Source organism: Haemaphysalis longicornis, unplaced genomic scaffold, assembly GCF_048455015.1.
Source record: "Haemaphysalis longicornis isolate Haplotype H1 unplaced genomic scaffold, Haemaphysalis longicornis Haplotype H1 scaffold_10, whole genome shotgun sequence".
Lineage (NCBI taxonomy): Eukaryota > Metazoa > Arthropoda > Arachnida > Ixodida > Ixodidae > Haemaphysalis > Haemaphysalis longicornis.
The window spans coordinates 146,354,100-146,371,904 of NW_027526204.1; positions in this window are offsets into that span (position 1 = coordinate 146,354,100).

The following is a 17,805-nucleotide window of genomic DNA, read 5'->3' on the forward strand; positions in this document are numbered from 1 at the left end:
TCCAATTACGCCAATATAACGCTTAAGGCTGTTACTTCCGACAACTGCCTATTTTTCTGGAAGTGCGGGGCTTTACAAACTTCACCATTTTCGTTTTTTTTTTCGGTTTTTCCTATTGTTTGGTGCTTCGAAATTCTCTCGAACTATTTATCTTTATTTACGCTACTATAACTAGTAAAGGTGACAATTCCACAGAAAATGCATTTTTGTGAAAATGCAGGGTGTTACCGTGTTCGCAAATTTTGGTATATTTTGTCATTTTTCTTTCTTCTTTGTTTTTATCTAATTCCGTCCAAACAGTTATCCCAAAGTTCCCTATTACAAAGAATAACGTTGGAACTTCCACCAAATATGCACTTTTATGGAAATGCAGAGTTACACGGTTCGCCATTTTCGCTTTTTTTGTCTATTTTTACTATTTTCTGATTTTTCAATATATTCTCTGGCCAATGATCTATATGTGCTCTATTATGAAGATTACAAGTGGAACTTCCGCCAAATATGCATTTTTGTCAAAATGCACGGTGTTGCACCTTCTGGCTGTGGGGGCCCTCGGCAAAGCACGCTACGTATTAAGAACTGAGCCGGGCACTTTCCTTTCAATGCATTAACCCTGATTTCTGAACGAAAATTTTCATTCCCAAAAAAACTGAGCGGAGTCCTTGCCTTTCAATGCATCAACCCTGTTATGTGAATTCTGGTTTTCACTGTAAAAAAAAAACGAGCATTGGTCATAGCCCTTTAGTGAGGCTTTTGTAGTAATTGTTAGCGCGCATGGTACCATGCAGAAGCCGTTGACACATTCGCCGTGTACCTAGATATTTTTACTCATCGCGAAAAGGTCTTAAACAGAACTTACGTGCTTAGAAAAACTGCGTTCTAGCGCAAACGTCGTAAACCGTCGTAGCTTCGAAGAGAGCACTGGCCATAAGTCAAAACAGTGCGTACCAAGTACAAGGGCAATCTTTTCGATTACGCGCAGAGCCACAAAACGCTCCCGTTTTGTCGAGATAGTACCGTCAACACCGAAGCCTAAAGAGATGTTCTCGGATATGAATGCATTTTCTGTACTTCCTAAAAGCCGCGGCCTAACGCTTGACTACCAAGGAACCCGCGTCCAGCGTTCTTAGATCTCGTAGAACGCAAGGAAAACCATGCCAAGCTGGAGTGTTGAATTATTTATGATGACTACGTAATCGCGGGCATGCGTGAGCTTTGTCGTCTCCTTTTAATGTCACCCTAGTAATTGCCTTCTCTATGGCAACGCGCATGCGGCTTTCTGAACGCGAAGTTTGGGGTTTTACGCGTGAGCTTGAAGTCTGCCTGGAAGAAAAAGAATTACCATTACCGAGCTAAGCCAAAGCAGGGTCTTAAACAAACCCTGTTAACTGCAAATGCCTTTCCGGATCATGTTCCGCGTCAACCAAGCACGCCTTCCCCAAGTATCAATGCCTGGTCTGAAACACGTCTCAGACAGCTGCGAAAACAGCAGGCATTAACTGAATGTCGCAGTTGCTCTAATAAAACCGCGGTTTCCCCGTGTTTTGCCGTATTGGGGTAGCCTTACTGGAAATTGCACACACTCCTTACCGCGGACGCACCAAGTGTAGCGCATTTGCAGAGAAAGGCCTTAGTAGGATCCTACACGGTCGCTGAGTTTCGGGCAGCGGAAGTTCACAGAAAAGCTTGAACATGGAAAGGAGCAATCACTTTGAACCTGTTTTACGATGTGAAACTTTATGGTAGGGTAAGGATCGAACTAACGATCGCGTTAAAAAGAACCTGATACCCTTTTTTGAGCTGTTCTTTTTTCTCCCTGAGAATACCTTTAAACAGTGGTAGTAATTGCGTACAGCCTACACAAGAGGCAAGCACCAAATATCCGCGCCAAATACAACTACTCGCCGAATATCGCAAACGTCTGAATATCACAAAATATCACAGAAAATATTTTTCGCTGAATATCACACAAAATATTTTTTTCCCAGTTGCGCTGTTTGAAGTTTGTGTGTTCTTCCTGCGCTGATGTGACGTCCCAGGAGCAATTTCACTGCTATTCGAAGCGAAGCAGAGGCTACAACAATTACGGTCTGTTTTCGCGATACGTATAGTTCTAGGCGTTCTTTCAGGCATGGAGGAAATAGGGAAAGCGTAATGCCAGATCTGGAGCGCTGCGCTCCACCTCCACTGCAGCGAGACTTAACGTTCTGTCACTCGGGTATTCGCAGCTTCTTTTATCACGCTCCGTGGTGCGATCGATCGACTACATGCTGCAATCGAGGATTTGTGGGAAACTTAAAAGGCACGTGTACGAGCCATCCAGAAACGCATTTTATTCCAAAACTGTGCCAATACTTACGGCGTTAATTTCCCTCCAGTGTATCCCCATATCGCATATCACCTAATACTACCGCAGCTTTACGCAGCTGCTTCTTTCTCTCCAACGCTTCTATTTGATAGCTCTCGAAAACATTTGATGCTGAAAGAAGCACCTCGCTAAGTTTCTTACATTTATGACAAAAATATCCTCCCGTTTTTTCAGCAAAGTGCATACGGGCGCCTACAGTACGTTTCCCGCAAAAGTAGAGTTGATTGATTGATTGCAGGGTTTAACGCGCCAACGCAGGTGATGAGGCGTGGCGTAGTGGAGGGAAGTACCGAGGACGTCTAACTTTGGCCTCCTGGGGATGTTTAACGTGCGCCGAAATCTCGTAGACACGGGCGTGTTTGCTTTCCGCCTCCACCAGAAAAGCGCCCACCGCGGCCGGGGTAAAAGGAGAGTTCACCTTGACCTTTGGAGGAGCTCTGGAATTTTAGTAAAACTCTAGGTTTTAGTCCTCGAGATTTATCGCAGTACGGAGCACGTCTTTTCTCCTAGACTACAAATTCTGCACAAACAACAGCGAAACCTCACCGGCCCTGTTCTGTTAGAGAAGCGGCGGGTGCAAGATCGATGGGGTGCCGGCAAATGAATTGAGCCTACGGACCGCAGAGCAGGACGAGGAATTTCCTCCGTTCCCCGGTTTGTTCGGGTAGAAACCAGAACCCATCTGTGCTCCTGATCGCTGATTCCTTGCTTGTTGCTATTCAGCCTAGTAATAAAATCCCCAAGCAAATAGAGCGGAATGAATACAAAAAAATGTTTAAGGAACATTAGCAAAAAACTTGCCCAATTTGATTATAGCGCCGTCATGATTGCGTAAAAAACAGACGTCCAATTAGACCCTCTTAATTTGTCTCGTTAGTACTGTGTACTAAAAAGTGGCTGGTTTTAGCCTCAGACCAGAAGGGGTCAACACAAAAAGGAGCCTGGAGCAGCCTAGTATGTTGGGTTGCTTTTATGGGTATTTTCAGCAGCATAAACGCGATACGCAACAACATCAAAAGAAAATAAAATACCAAGTCTTTTTCACCACGCGCAAGCATGTGCAGCAAATTCCGTATCTTAAGCGGCCCTGCAATCTTTCCTCTTTCCAGCGCAACACGCACTATGATCTTGCCTAAAAGGTTTTATTACAAAAACATTCGCAGAATGAAAAAAAATACGCGGTATTCCTGTGTATGCATTCGTAAATGTTCGACGAATGCAGGCGGAGAAAGCAATACGATTGAGGGCATTGCATTTCACTCGGGCCCGGACAAAACGTACATGCCTCTTTGTGCATGGGCTCCAAAAAGAAGGCGATTGTTACAGCTTTGCGCATATCTGTGCGTCACAGTGTGGTGATATGTTTGCCCGTGTCATCTTTCCAAAACCCCGACGAATCCGGGCATCGGCCCCGTTGTACGTATTGAAGAGCTCCTGTTTCTGAGACGCAATACTTGGCGTGAAAACTTTATCCATGCTGCTGGCTAGAATTCCAATGTGACCTGAATATCACCGTCGTAATTTTGACTTCCGACACGAAATAATACTTCTTTACAAAGTTATATACGGCATAGAAGCCATTTATAGAGTAGCAGTCTGCTTGTCACCGGCTCAACATTTGTAACTCATTTTTCTCCCCCCAAAGGGGAAGAAATATAGAAACGCTACTTGGCCGACTATGCAGTTGCACCGAGATGTTACATCGAAGAACCATACAAGAGTAGACCTATCGGCAGCAGTAAACCGTTTCGGGTTTTGTCCCCATCGATTCCGCAATGGGTTTTAAGCACTTCGTGATGCTATTTTTTTAAAAGAATTGTCATAATTATCGCGGATTGGTAGCAGACGACACAGATCGTCAAGCAGATGAAAAAAAAAACGAAGATGAACCGTTGGAATTTTTTTTGAGGTTTGTATGAACTCCAAATGTAACTGACATTTGGGAACACTTTAAACTATCGACGGAAGGGGGTTTTGATTTGCTGTGCTTTATTTGGCTACTCCCCACTGTGAACCGCCATCAGTCGTATTGTTTTGCTTAATGCAGGTGCCGCCGCTGTTCCACGTTAGTCATTCATTGACAATATGGCCTCAATTGACTCATAAATGCCAATTGTCCTTATTTAGCTTTAAAAAGGCATGTAACTGCCGTTCTTGTATACGGTGTCACACAAAACAACCACAAAATTCGACCCTTGTTGCAAGTTGGAGTGCGAACACAAAAACGGTACACCGAGGAAACATTTATAAAAGCGTTCATTTATCTACGTGTTACTCGCTTCTGCCTAATGTTGGCAGTGGGTGCATGCCTTGAGCAGAGTAAACACCCAATTCGAGGCGTATTGTTATGGCGGCATTTAAGACGAAAAGCGTGGAAAGAGCGGATATTAAAGAACCGATAATACAAAGCGCGAAATATGAAGGGATAACCCATAACACAACAAATGCAAAATCGGGATCCGGTGGCAAACATTGCTGCGCCTGTGAACGCATTTTACTCCACGTCTACCACAACTAACGGCTTCATTTACACCTGCCTCCTCGGCACCCATCAACCGGCTCTATGGTTAGGGTAAAAGGCGTCTGGCTGGCTGTGGTGGTGGTGGTGGTGGTAAAAACATTTATTCAACAGATTTGCGTTTGAAAGCGGGAGAAGCCCTCAGTCCAGGGCCCCTGCGGCGGCTGCGGTCCTGCGTGCCCGGTCCACCAACTGTCGCTGGTCCTCAGGGTCCGAACTGCACAGCGCGGCCTCCCACTGTTCGAAGGTGGGGGTGCGAATAATGGGGGCTGCTGGTGTGTTCTGGCAAGCCCACGTGGTGTAATAAACCCCTTCACGTAATTACGGACTGCCAACAGGCATGCAGGAACTACGGCAACGGTCGCATTTCAACATCCGCCCTCCGATTACTAAAAAAGCACAAGGGTACCCTGAACCCTACCATACTGATATGGACACCAGGTCACGCAGGGCTCGACGGAAACGAGCGAGCACACGCTACAGCCCGAGCATGCACCCTCCAGGCACCGCACCAGTCGCTCCGTGACCCAGAGCCTGTCCAGCAGCAGTTCCGTGCACTTCTGCAACACCACCGCCTTGCCAGATGTGCCTACCCACCACCGCACCAGAAGCTTACCCTAGAAGAGGCTGTAGCCTGGCGGCAACTACAGACCAACACATACCCCCACCTTAGCTTCCTGCACATCATACACCCCACAATATATACACCAACATGCCCACACTGCAGTGAACATGCAACAGGCTGGCTGTGACGAGCCTCGACTACTGCCTGTGAAAAACGGACATGTTTTGAGTATAAAAGAAAGAAGGGATCTGCAGATTTTGTCAGACTAAGCACTGTACCCAGATGGGGACGTCAGTAAGCGCTTAAGGGGGAGTCGTCGAGAGGCGCATTAATGCACTGTAGAACACCAAGTCAGAACAAAGCGACCAACATCTGCGTGTCTACGGAGCTTCCACATTTATTTAAAACTTGTGGCTTGTTGTGTTTCACGTTCCATCGGTTAGTTTTGCAGTGAAAAAGTCTCCTTGTCTTAAAAGGTGATGAGTGGATTGCGAATGTTTTAATCTCCTCGGGCCCTATTACTGCCATTAAAGTCCCCTTGAGTAGCCCTAAGAGGGTATGCCAGATCCTAGCCATTTACAGAGCAGCTGTACGGGGCTAGGATCCAGCACATACTCTTCGCTTACTTTGACCAAAAATTTCGAGCTGCGGCATATATAAGATATGTACACAGTGCATTAGCAGATGCGTCAAAAAGGGTGACGTATAGCCCACTGTTATACCCCTCGACACCACCGGCGCATCTTTTAGAAGTTGTACAATTGGATAATAGCGATGATAGCTTCTTTTCTATCAGCTGCGCTTTTAACTAGCTATGGGACGGACGCACGTAATTCGCTCGGCCGAAGAAGAGCGGGAAGTGAACGAGCGTAGGCGCTCACAGAAAGGCGAAGTCGGGCGAAAACAACAAAAATCCCCCGCTGATGCGCCTCAAATTTCAACCCGTCGAGTAGCCGCGAGTCTCTTGATCTCTTCCCTATAGCGAATTCCAACCCTATCAATATTTACCACAGTTACGGATTCGCCAGCTTCCATCTTCACAGTGTGCAAGGGCGGCGAGTTTTCTTCACTGCATTCGTCCTCCTGCACTGGGCATCCTATTACCTACATTGTAATGAAATTTAACTTCTATACCAAACTTCGTATTACCAGCGTTCTTTTAGCGACGATGGAGGTTACCCAAACTGACAAAGGTAAATAGATATTAAAAAGGCGGCCCTATTCACGAGGCACGCTGCAGTTTCTTATATGAGCCTAACCATCTTTGACCCTGAGGGCATGTTGTTTTATGCTCGTATTTTGTTGCATTTACACAGACCTTTAGACTTTCATTTTGTATTCTGTACTATAATAGTACCTAGAGCCAACATACGAGCAAGGAGCTTTCTGAACTAAAGCCTCTTTTGATGAACACCAGTACCGCGTCGATCGAATTCCTCAAGTGTGATCGGGCTTTCCCCAGGAAGAGTGCTGACGGATTGTAGCCAGATTTGTATGTTTCTTAGTGATTGCGAAAAATTGAAGCATTTCGGAGCACTAAAACAAAAATTATGGAGAGCGAATTTAAATTGTTCGAGGACTTTTTTTTTCATACAGTCCTATCAGAGTACGAGTCCTGGGCGCTAGAAAAGAAAGGAAATTTGGGGTCTCTTTTCTAATTTCGCTGAACAACCACCGAAGAGTTGGCTGCGTTACTGCTGTTGGTGAAGTTACTTGCATTAGTGCAGTAATTTGAGCTATTGGACTAGCTAACGGTAACGAGGTAGCTTGTATTACTGAAACTGCTGTTGCCGCATGTCTCGATTCTTTTTTTTTGAGTCTTCTTGAATGCTATTAAGAACAACGCTTGTTGCCGGCAGCGACGAATTTAAAGAAACGCAGTTAATTTGGTGAAAGGGGTGAGGGGCAAAATGGGAATTCAGAAATCGTGTTGATTATATATATATATATATATATATATATATATATATATATATATATATATATATATAGAGAGAGAGAGAGAGAGAGAGAGAGAGAGAGAAAACTTTAATGAATACTGAAGAGGTTAGCCCCACAAACGGCGGGGCTTGCTACTTCAGATGGGGGTGAACATAGTGAGCTGAAAAAAAAAGAGGGGAAGACGTGCGCACCAACAATGAATAAGAGGGAGAAGAAAATAAAATCAGTTCGGAACGTAGAAAAAATTTACAGCACTAGGAGAAAAAATCTGAGGATCCCAAGTTTAAAGAACATCGGCTAGTCCCGTGTCAGACAGAGTCGCACTAGAGTTCTTTTAGCTGTTTCGCGTTGAGTTGTATGTTGCGGGCAGTAACACAAGACATGCTGTATGTCGTCTCTCACAGAGCACACAGAGCACAATGGCGAATCTGCCCAGCCTATCTTAAAAAGAAAACTACCAGTGAAGGCAATGTTCAGGCGTAGTCGGTGAAGGACACCCTCAGTTTTCTTTTGCAGACCTCGCGGAAACTGGAAATTGCACTGAGGTTCAATCGCGTGCAGAGGCAAGGGTATCTTAAGAGGGTCCTGCCAAGGTGATAACTGCAGTTTCCATCCAAGAGCATACACGGCCGTACTTCCGTCTTGTCTGGAATACGGGATTCCAATAGACACCAGCAGATTGTGCGCCTCTTTCGCTGCTGCGTCAGAGATGGCGTTCCCCTGGATGCCGGAATGACCGGGTAGCCATTGAAGCGAGATGCGTTGCCCGTCTCGTAGCCCTAGTGTGTGCAATGCGTTTAGCTCACGCACAAGTTGTCTGCAGCGGTGGGATGGCTTCATCATTGCTTGCAAGGCAGGCCGCGAGTCGGTAAAAATCACCCATTGTCGAGCGGGACAACTGTTCATGTGAAGGAGTGCCGCCCTAATAGCAGTTAACTCAGTGACGGTAGACGACGTCTTGTGACTCAATTTCTCTTTCACAGTTAGTCCCACCAACGGAATCCAAACTCCAATGGCTGACGAGTCAGACTTCACGGATCCGTCTGTATATACCTGAACGTGGCCAAGATAACGCGAACTGATATGCTCCAGCGTGTAGTATCGCAAGGCTGGCTCAGGCAGAGATGATTTCTTGCCTATACCTGGTATGGTGAGGCCTATATCCAATGGTGCAGCGTTCCATGGCGGAAAGGCAGGCTTGCTTGGGCGTTCGAAGTTGGCCGGTAGGAGGCTCCGTACATGCGGGGAAGACACCTGTGCTAGAGGATGGTCAGCACACCGGGTTACGTGACGGAGGCTGGTGCGAAGGAACTCTTAGGCTTGGAGTGTCTGGCCGGACATACACCTTGCTTCGAAGAGAGTTTCATTCGTGGATGTGCACCTTGGAAGGCCCAGGCAGATGCGCAGACCTTGAGCCTGTGCACATTCTATCACTCTGAAGTTTGTCTTAGACAAACCAATCAGCGCTGGGAGGCTGTACCACAGAAGGCCAAGGAATATTTCCTTATAAAGTTGTAGTAGCGAAGGCACTGAGCAGCCCCATGTTTTTCCTGCCCGCATCCGGAAAATGGGCACAAATGAGTGCAGGCCTTCTCTAAGGATACGGATATGGGGGGCCCAAGATAGTGAGCGATCTAATGTAACTCCGAGAAATTTATGGTTGTGAACGTACGGTATATTTGTTTCATTTATGATCAGAGGATAGCGGGATAAATCCCGCCTCGTAAAGGCGACCGCGGCACACTTTTCGGGTGAAATTAGCAAGCCGCAGGTGCTAAGGTACATTTTAATTGCAAAAGAGCTTTTTGCAGTTTTGGTCGTATACTTCTCCGGTTTTTGCCAGAAGCCCAGATACAGATGTCATCAGCATAGAGAGATATCTTAACACCTTGGAGTAGCACTTTTGTGATACGGATGAGACAGATGCTAAACAGCACAGGGCTTAGGACTCCGCCTTGAGGGACGCCTTGTGTAATCTCATGCCGCTTTGTGTCGCCTTCCTTGGTGGTCATATAGACGTACCGCTTATGCAAGTAGTTACAGAGCCAAGTGTGCATCCGCCCTCGTAGCCCTACAAACGCCATTTTCCTTCGAACAGCTTCATGAGAAACGCTATCGAAAGCCGCCTTGATGTCTAGGAACACAGCTACTGTGATCTTTTTCGCAGCCTTTTCCCTCAAGAAAGCAATGACGTTGTCATCGCTGCTGCTTCCTTCTCTGAACCCTGACATCTATGGGGGATGCACTTCTCTGTCCTCAAGATCCCAGACGAGTAGCTGCAGCACAATTTTCTCCATTACTTTTCCTATGCAGCTTAGTAAAGCAATAGGCCGGTAAGAGTTGATGTCGGTTGGCGGTTTTTTCCTCTTCATAGCCCCTTCTCAGATCGGTTGATTAGAAGCGCTAGGAATAAGGCAGGCAATAAAAGCTTACACGCGCTAGTTCAAAAGGTGCTTGTATGGATTGGAATGATCCCAATCCTGCGTCTTTAGGGCAATATTACGCCTCCAGAAATAACTGGCAGAGATATTTGAACTATGAGAGGCTTTTTGTTACTTTCGAACAGTGAACTGCATGGTGGTAATGAAATATTATATGCGACAAAATAATTAAGCAAATAAAGAATGCATAAAGAGACATACTTTGCGTTTAACAAACATGCACACAATATTGTGGTCTATAAAAACAGCATTAAAAATATTAACCAGGCTTTTAAGTCTCTGTCTAATCTGGAAGCAGCTTCGGCTGCTCTGTACAGTTTTCGCCGTCAGTCATGGTGGTTGATACCTTTTCCTAGAACAAACCAACGGTAAAACAGTGCTGAAAACCGTATGAGCAGGTTACTGAATGAATACACATAAAAAAAGATAAATATCTTACCATTAGTACTTCAGCCCTAAAATTAGAACTGCAGATACGTCATCAATAATTTTGTGGAGCTTGATGTTATGCAGGCTATATCTAAGTAATAAAATGCAATATTCAAACCCCGGGGCTCCTCATCATGTTGGTGTGCATGCATGGTATTTATTAGTTTTTTTCTAGCGAGTTGAATTGCTTGTGTAAGATGCTATTCTTATTGCTACGGTGTGCAGTGCTAGTGTGGCATCATGTAGGCGTTTTTACGTTTTTTACTTCATCTGACGCGTTGTGAATTCCTTTAGTATTGACTGATGTGCTTAGGAAAGTACATTTACAGGTTTTATTTAGTTTTTTATTGCTGACATAAATTTGTAATGATGACGAGATAAGCATCTCTATCGTTTTGTACGCGTCATTTTCATTGTGCAAATCACATGCACGGCTTTTTGTTACCTACGAGATGAATCAGTTGTAAGTTTTATATGCTTTTTTCCAGGTTGAAATTGCTCAATTGGCTCTGTGTTACTAAGGCAAAAAAATTGTGTATGTTAGTTCAGTTGTTCCCCGTGATGATGATGGTTGGTGTTTTATGGCGCAAGGCCAACGAGGGCAAAGAGCGCCAAAACGGTGGTAAGGTATGAAGGATGTAACCGTAAACGCTAAAATCGTTCAACAAAAACCAAAGTGAATTCAGTAAAAGACAGTGAGGATGGCTGGTGTAAAAGGCCAGGTTGTGATGGTGCGTGGCACGAGATCGGGTTTAAAAGCAACTACGCGTGATAGGAAACCAGGTGTAAAAACTTGATGTCACTAAGAAACTTAAACGTGCGTTGTACAGGAACCATGGGGTCATCCGCTAAAAACAATGCTGGGTGTAGTGGAATGTGTTGTCTTTATAGGTCGGCGAAGTGTTTCTGTCGTGTTGTGTGGAGTGATTTGCATTGAAGTAGCACATGGATCACGGGTAGGCCGTCTCCACACCTGCTACACAAGGGTCTTGGGGATCCCGTGAGCAGGTATGAGTGTGTTGCATGCGTGTGGCCTATCCGTAATCGAGCCAGGGTAACTTCATTGTGCCTGTTGTGTGTGTCAGTGGTGTATGCTCCCAAGAGTGTCTTTATAACGTGTAGCTTGTGGTCTGCCTGTTCATTCCAGTGTGCTTGCCATGTATTGCGAAGGTGTTGTCTGATGTGTGACTTAAGGTCAGTGTACGGTATTGTTGTTATGTCCACCATGTTTGCAAGTGCAGCAGCAGCGGCCATTTGATCTGCTGCCTCGTTTCCGGCGATCCCCGAGTGACCTGGCAGCCAGCATACGGGTATTTCAAGACTTAATGCATAAGCTGACATAATGGTTTTGTAAACTAGATGAATAAAATTGTTTTTACAGAACTGCTTAGATGGCAATGCACGTACTACACTCAAGGAATCTGTGAAGATGATGCACTTGGGAATTTTGTGATGAACTATGTGCTTTAAAACCAGAACTATCCCATAGGCTTCAGCCGTAAAAATGCTGCTTTTCGAGTTTAAAGTGTTATATACCCTAAAATCAGGTCCGTGCGCAGCACACGACATGATACGGGCTGTTTTTGACGCGTCGCTAAAGAATTCTGCACACTTGTATTTATCTTGAAGGAACAAGAAGTGCTGAAGAATTGCAGCTGTGGGTACTCGTTTTTTATCAATCGCTACAAAGGACAAATCGCACGACACGGGGCGCAGCTGCCATGGTGGTAAAAAGTCGGAAAGGGTTCATTTGTAGGTGTCTGAAAAGGTGACAGATAATTCTGACACTTCCTGTCTCACCCTATGTGAGAACGGAGCAGAGGCAGATTGACGATTAAGAAGTTGGGACATGGGTGTATCAGAAATAAATGGTTTGAAAGGATGGTGGGTTATTGACGAAATTTTAAAAGCGTACAGAAGATCTATGTATGTTCGCTGATGATCTAGGGACCATTTGTCGCACTCGACGTATAGGCTTTGTACGGGGCTTGTACGGTAAGCGCCCGACGCGAGGCGAAGCCCCAAGTGAAGCACTGCGTCTAGCATTTTCAGCGCTGTTTTTGTTGCCGCCCCATAAACCACGCTCCCACAGTCCAAGCGGGACCCCACCAAGCTTGTGAAGACACATAAGAGGAGTTGCTTGTCCGCGCCATAGGAGTGGTGTGAAAGGAACTTAAGTATGTTTATTGCTTTGAGGCATTTATGTTTTAGTTGTCTGATGTGAGTGATGAATGCGAGTTTCTCGTCAAACACCACACCCAAAAACTTGTGTTCTCTTTTTACTGGAATCGAGTCACCAAAGAGTTTTATGTCGGGATCGGGCAGGATGCCCCGCCTTTTTGAGAATACAACGCAGGTACTTTTAGAAGAATTAAGACTAAATCCATTTTCATCTGCCTAGCGGGAAAGTTTGTTTACCCCAAGCTGGACCTGACGTTCACAAATGGATATGTTACATGATTTGAAAGATATTTGAACGTCATCTACATACATCAAGCAGGATATGGTTGGCGGCAGTGCCTTTTGGAGAGAGTTCATCTTAACTATAAACAAGGTGCAGCTCAATACGCCACCTTGAGGCCCGCCATTCTCCTGCACGTGAACGTTTGAGAGTGCCGTACCGACTCTGACACGAAATATTCGTTCAGACAGGTAACTGAAAGAGTGTTCAGCATGTTACCTGTTACACCATAGGATTTTAGGTCTGTAAGAATGCCATAACGCCATGTCGTATCATAAGCTTTCTCGACATCAAAAATTACGGTCATGCAGTACTGTTTGTGTATAAAGGCATCCTTAATGTAAGATTCCAGTGCAACTAATTGATCGTTTGTGGATCGCTCTGCCAGGAAGCCTGCCTGGCAGCTTTCGAGAAGACCATTGTACTCAAGAAAGTACATGAGCCTCCGTGTTTCCCATGTTCCCCATGTGTACACATAATTTCTGCCATTACTGTATGCCATGGGTACTAACACCTCGTCAAGGTGTCACATGAAAACCTTTTTGTCCCCTTTCCCCTTCATGCCTGTGTATTAGGAATGCTCAAACAAACAAACAAACAAACAAACAAACAAACAAACAAACAAACAAACAAACAAACAAACAAACAAACAAACAAACAAACAAACAAACAAACAAACAAACAAACAAACAAACAAACAAACAAACAAACAAACAAACAAACAAACAAACAAACAAACGAACAAACAAACAAAAAACAAACAAACAAAATATGAACGCACAAGTGTGAACGCAAAGAACATTCAAAAAGCGCAATTTCTTTCCATGCAAGTCAAATTATCGCGTCATTCCATAACAGGAGCAAAGTTTGTAATGGAGACATTTGAAATATACCACAACCGCGTCATCATTTCGATCTCCACGAACCGATGTATTCAACTTGGCGTGTTTGGTTTATATTTTCGTGATCGCTTTTTATTTTGTCATGACCTGAACTCATAATATTTACGGAGTGTTCGAGTAAGCAAAACAAACTGTGAGTACTTACACCCGTGCAGCAGAGGTAAAGGGCGATGTACTGTGTTGCGATCAGTGTTGCGAAGCGAGAAATATAAGCGCGATAGTTTTATAGATGCATGTTAAATCAGAGCGGATGCAGAGGGACCCTCTTTTGCAGTGAGAGAGGGTGCGGGCTGAAATGCGGGAAAGGGTAAGGAGGAGGGGTTTATTTAATTCAGTCTTTGAAATATCCTTCCTTAGCTGCTTTCTCTATTACAATTGTGCTATCATGCTTAAAGTTGTGAACAGGCGTGTTGTTAAGTACGCTGCAAATCGGGTGGCTGAGGCTTCTGTCACGCCACGTTCGTCTTTAGTCTCAGCCTCCCCTTGGTTTTTGCCAAGAAATAAAAATCAAATCAAATCAAAAATATTTATCAAGGATATGTTTAAATGGGGAGGACAGGTGCTCTACTAGAATCCACCACTGTTTACAGATAATGTTTTTTGCGTCTTAAAATTGCCTGACTAAGCACCTCTGTTCTGATTAGGCAGCACTAGGCAGTATTAGGCAGAACATTACTTCTTTTCTTTAGCGAATGCAGGAATTTAATGCCATTGAAAAATGATACTGAGCATGACTGCTGAAACAAACTCGAAAGACGTAAGCCTATAGTAGTCGGGATTAATATTGTTCTTTGTATTATCCTCACTGACAACGCCACATCATTGTGGTCGACACGTAATAAAACTGCTGCATAGGAATAACAATCTTTCGAGACACTTGAGACGCCTACGTCATTTTAATGAGGAAGCATTCTACCTTCCCGTGGCACGCAATGAGGCCATCTTCAGAGGCGCCCGTACGTTTTATTTCTTATTTTCCTTGGCAACGTTTTCTTCACGCTTAAGGTATGTGGAAAGGCGTGCTTCATACGCCGTCGACACAAACCAGTGGGACAGTATTCTGCCGGTAACCACACGTCTGTCGGTAGACACGGAATGTTTGTTCTAAATAAGCAATCGCATGATTGTAGTTCGAGGTCTGCTAACCTTAGTGTTGAGGTTTAAACAAAGCTTTAACTTCCCTGAATTCGCCGTTTGGTTCATCTTTTACGCACATATTTCTCTCTTTTAGCGCGCAGCCGTTATATAACTTGATTGTGCCACATTTCATTTCGAAGTATTGAACGAATTGCTTAGGCCTACCGCAATCAAAAGCCAAAATAATTTTACCATTCTCGAAGACTAATGAAACGGCCAAAGAAAAACTGAAATCCGCATGCCATGCAGCTCTTTTTGAGCAAAGTGGGCGCCATCAAACACCAGATATTCAAGTCAAAATTTTCCACCCTAAATCTTGTTTTACAGGTTATGAGGCAGTGGAAACTGAGGAAATAACACATGAAAACTTCGTTCTCTGCATCAAATTAATGTGTGATATCGCGGTGTTCGGTGATGGTACATCTTGTTTAATTAAAAATAAATTTTCTCAATAATCGAACAAGACGTTCAGCGCAATTCTTATTGATGTCTCGGTGCTTCCGTCGCGTTGCTATATAAAAAGCAGGAAGCCTTTTTTGTAAGCTATTCAGATAAAAACGATGTAATGAAAACTAAGTAGGAATAGAGTCTTACGGCGTTAAATCTCCATGGAACGCACTTCTGCCTGTTCCCCCACGTTGATTGATTAAAAGCCATCTACTGTCAAACTGCCAAAGGCGTAGCAATTGCTTTGCGGTTGAAAGGACATAATAACCCGGTGCAATCTACCGCGAAGCCCGAATAAACATCACGAAGGCCACACGGCGAAAATAAACCCTTAGCCGTGCCCCTGTTTCATTCATGCCTTGTTCTCCTTTTTCTGGAGACCCGCCAAGCTTTCGATTAGATGTCACTTCCGTTGCCGACAAATGACCACCGGAAGTGATTTATCCGACAGCTTGGTCTCTGCGGGAGGGCTTTCTCATCTGGTCGATGCTACCCACCGTCTCGCCTAGGTGTTTACGAAACACCGAGTGAGTGAGAGAGACAAGGAAAACGAGTAGTTGTAGCAGGCGAAGACGAACTCAAGAAATAGTTACAAAACAGATGATCAGTATGTTTTTTGCCTCGCGATACTTCTTGACCAGTCCGTTGCTGCTTAATTGTATTTCCGTCTCTTTCTCCGCATTTTTTTTTCGTCTTTGGGCGAAAGAGAGTGAGCAGCTTGTTTTATTGGACGCACGTTGCGTCTTGTGCAGGTGTCCGCGGCACAAGCTATTCTACAACTTTTGCTTTTGCAATTTATAGTGTTGTAAATTTTATAAAACGGGCACATTATCTCCTCAAAGCTACCGATTTCTGGAGAATCCCTCAGTGGGCACGTGCATGAAGAAAAGAACAACCACACCAATAAGTTTTGTTCAACCGCAGGCTACGTCTGGGGATAGTAGATGGGGGTAAGGGTCTTGCCGCATGTTAGCCATGTACATTTCTCTCTGTAACAGGCAGCGTGGGTGTGGAACGTTTATGCGGCTCGGAGGGATCGACAGGAGTTCCGGAATCATTAGAATGCGGGCGTCTGCTTGCCGGTGGTTTGAACGATGAGGATGTTAAATACAATACTCTTTCTTGGACTTCTTCAACGGGAAAATTTTGGTCTGTCTGTCTGTCTGTCTGTCTGTCTGCCACTCGATTTAGCCACAGGGCTGAAGCGAAACAGATGCTGCGCAATAGTGTTATTTACTCACAGCGAAATCTAAACGACTAAGGCGGGTGTTAATGTTTACACTTGTTCATATTATTGAGAAAGAACAAGACATTACGCAAATGCAAGGCAGAAACTCAATATGTGAGTGATATTTGGAGAGTTCCTTTATTCAAATTGACGGATGCTTCCTTTTTGCGATAGCGAATAAATAACTACATCAACTGCAGAAAACCGTCGGCTGCTGATGCCCGGGATACCTTGCGGAATCGTAAAAAATCAAACGGCAAAATCAACGGAAGGTTCCACTAGATAGGTTTGCTGGCAAATAATGCTGGCAACAATGACATAGTAGCTCGGCAACATACTTTTGTCTGTATGCGAAATGAAAAACGATATTTAAAAACTTGTCCTCAGCTAAAGAAGTTTGAATCACAGGCTTTCCTTTTTTTTTAATGCAACGGTCTATTTTGCACGAACGCACCATCTGTTGGGATAGACGATAGGTAGAATCTGGCTTCACGTTGTGGAGGTGGGAAGTTCAATGCTCCCCGGGCTCGACGTTTTTTTTAAGCTGCCGTTGGCGTATTTAGAAACTGAAATCAAATATTTTGGCAGAACAAACGCCCCTGACTCAGGCAGAATAATCAAAGCTCCTTGGCTGGATCTGTTCACTGAACGCTCCTGTTGATTCTGGGCATGGAGGCTCACTTAGCCACACTGAAAGCCACCCAGTGATGGCGGGGGGCGTGTCTTTAAAAATTTCAAATTAATGTTTAGAAATACATATGTAGTTAAATCTTGCACAAATACTTGTGGACGTAAATAAACGTTTCAGCAGTTACAGTAGCTGCTTGGTTTGCAGGTCACGTGACAGGGACCCATATTGTAGTGCCAAGTTTCGACACTACGAACCGCCACCCTTCTGATTTCAGGAAGTTTGCTGCCAAATTAAAATTATTTCCGCCGATTGGTTTAGAAATTGCATGTGGTAACCGGGCCATATAAAACGCTGGCTTTCATATGAGCTAGAGAACATATACGCGACAAAATTCGGTTGTCTGTCCCTCTAAGCATTAGAAGCCTGTGTGGAGTTCTCACAAAGGCTTTTGCCCAATACTCTTAAGCGCTAACCACATGGAGCGATTTTTCCGGCGATGCGACGAGCAACACGACTATAGGATCGGCAGTCGCTGATCCGAAGTCGCTCGCAGAGGCAACCACATGACAGCGACGGCCAGAGCGACTGAGGACGGCGATTTAACGTTGCTGCACTGCGCAAAGTAACGCGCTTAGTACGCTGGTTGTTTACAAACATGACTAAACAGTATTACGCCTTTCTACCTTTCTTTTCGCACTTTATTGCATCTCTAAAACCGGTTTGGGTTAGCGAAACCG